Genomic DNA, 2,678 nt, shown 5'->3' with positions numbered 1-2,678 from the left:
AGAATTTGTACGTGTTTTCGTTTTCTTTTTCTTACTTTATATATATCTTATTTTTTTCTATCGTTATAATTGTCAAGAATATAATTAAACTTCGTTTCCAAAGTGATGCTTATTTTCAGTACTCGTATCTTTTTTTATCTTGAATTCAAACGAAATTTTTATAACGAATTGTGGCAACCTAACCTAATCTACGAATCCACATCTCGATCACGAATGTTTCTAATCTCACGTTTTACGAGAATTTGTACGTGTTTTCGTTTTCTTTTTCTTACTTTATATATATCTTATTTTTTTCTATCACTGTAATTGTCAAGAATATAATTAAGCTTCGTTTCCAAAGTGATCCTTATTCTCAGTGCTCGTATCCTTTTTCATCTTGAATTCAAACACGAAATTTTTATAATGAATTGTGGCAACCTAACCTAATCTACGAATCCACATCTCGATTACGAATGTTTCTAATCTCACATTTTAGGGGAGTTTATACGTGTTTTCGTTTTCTTTTTCTTACTTTATATATATCTTATTTTTTTCTATCGCTATGCTCGTCAAGAATTTCCAGCTAAATTACGTTTCTAAAATATATATTCTTGGTGCTTGCATCCTTTTTCGTCTTGAATCCAGCAATATAACCTAATTTACGAATCCGCATAATTCGATCACGAATAATTCTAATCTTGCGTTTTATGAATTTATATATTTTCGTTTTTTTCTTAATTTCTTTTTAATTCTTTTTTCTTAATTCTCTCGCGATATTTATTAAAAATTTCCGATTGATTTAATTGAATTGCTTTAAAAATATCGTTCATTGGGAATCGTTCCGTTGGCGAGAGTGCAATAAGTGGTCAAAGCCAAAGAGAACGATCGCGGCCCGTTTATTATTACCGTTAAAAGAAGAAAGACATTTGCGAAAATATCTTTATAACGAGATCAATTAATTTTATTTCCATTAAACCGAATATAATATTGTTTTTATTCGCAGAATAAAATATTCCACTTTATCCGCGTAAAAGTAAACATTGCGTGTCAAATTCTTAATTAAAATTGGTAATAAAACGAAGGATGGCGATGTTATTTTTGTATCTGGAAGGTCGGAAGCGGCGTTCACTCGTTCTCGGTAATCGTGATAATTCAAAGTGGAAGGCGTGACGCGTCGAAACACGGGGCACAGTGTATCATCAAATTTCCTCCCTTCTGTTTTTGAACGAGGCTGCGTTATTAATCGCGAGGGCGTGTTTCGAGCTCGATCACGACAATGATTACGCAATATTTCGTGGCGCGCATCATACGACTATCCTGTTCATGGGTAGTTGCGTAATGGCCAAGGTGATTAGATGGTATAATTAATGCACGCCCAAAGCGAGCATTAATCTTGGAATAATGCTCCGTTTGCTTTCACCGGCCAACTTCTATTGTGCGATTACTCGCATGTTGAATCGTGGAAACGAGAAGAAAAGATTCATTTATCACTCGTATCACCTTGTTTCGAAACTTTCCACCAAATTTTATCTAAAGAAAATAATTCTCGAAACGCGCTGGCAGTATCTTCGACTTCTTCTTTTTCTTCTTCTATAAAACTTTCAAAAGCTGTTGTACAGTAACCACTCGTCGCGGTGAAATAAAATTAAATCAAATCGTTTTTTGCGAGATTCCATTGGTGAAACGAAATTAATAATTTTAATTTAATTAAAAAAGAAAAAAACTTGAACGTACATGTGTGTCCTTCCCGAAGAGGTTAACCTTTTAATCGAAATAAATAATCGCGCTATATAGTTACAATATTATGGCAGAACAGACCTCTTTATCGAAACACGACAAAAGACGCTTATGACTCTTTGACTTTCCATCCTGAATACGGTTCCTCTTGGATGGATTATGCAAATGCTAGCGAATCCTCTTACTGTCCGCCCGCCTCGAAATAACTTAAGGTCTTATAAAATCGATTATCGTCTTTCACCCAGAAAGACATGTTACCTGTCATTTTTTCCTAAACGTTACTTAAAATCCCTCGTCCCTCGATAATTCTTAAAAATTCTTTAAAAAAAAATTGTTAACCTTAATTCTTAACTTTATTCTTAACTTAAATTCTTTTTCGAATATTATCGATGAAATTTCATCCAAATCAATGACGGTTCAACGAGACGAGTTTCAAGTTTCGTGGAATTAGCCCGTAGTCGAAACGTGTCACGGCAGGGAATAAAAGAGTTCCAGCTGGTGCTCTGGAACAGCGTGTGGAGCACTGTGTGTGAAATTTCGAAGAGGAAAACACGTTTGGACGTGTACCGATGGACCGTCCAGAAAGACGAAACACGTACATCGGAATTTCATTGCACTCGCCTCGTAATAATAAATTCTTCGCACCGAACCTTCCCCTCCTCCCCCACAATTTTCCACTTTCTTTCACCAATTTACATCCTATCTATATATATATATATCTTCTTCCAAACACATTTCCATCTTTCTTAGCGAAATGAAAACCTCATCAATTTTGAAACAATTCTCGAGAATTTTCCACCTCCTCCGAATTTCTCGAAGACAAACGTCCCTCGTGGAGTAGCTTTTCTCTCTTACTCGCGTTCCTTCCGGATTATCGAAATTCAAAAAAACGGTGAAGAAGAAGAAGAAGCCAGCCAGTTAGCACGCCGGATCGTCGAAAGATTTCCCTTCGTTCCTTTTGC

The 2,678-nt window shown here is 35.5% G+C and overlaps 1 protein-coding gene and 1 long non-coding RNA gene across 3 annotated transcripts in view; one reads left to right on the top strand and one right to left on the bottom strand.

Annotated features, from left to right (window-relative positions):
* Positions 1-349, bottom strand: part of LOC102678109 — a 1,283-nt gene extending 934 nt beyond the window's left edge. Inside the window, exon 1 of the long non-coding RNA XR_421176.2 lies at positions 184-349. This is a non-coding gene — a long non-coding RNA (uncharacterized LOC102678109). The remainder of the gene's footprint in view (positions 1-183) is intronic.
* Positions 1-2,678, top strand: part of LOC102678239 (E3 ubiquitin-protein ligase MYLIP) — a 57,046-nt gene that overhangs the window by 32,702 nt on the left and 21,666 nt on the right. The gene's annotated exons all lie outside the window — the stretch shown is intronic.

This window comes from Apis dorsata, unplaced genomic scaffold (assembly GCF_000469605.1).
Source record: "Apis dorsata unplaced genomic scaffold, Apis dorsata 1.3 scaffold_92, whole genome shotgun sequence".
Lineage (NCBI taxonomy): Eukaryota > Metazoa > Arthropoda > Insecta > Hymenoptera > Apidae > Apis > Apis dorsata.
This window is presented reverse-complemented; position numbering and strand designations above follow the sequence as displayed.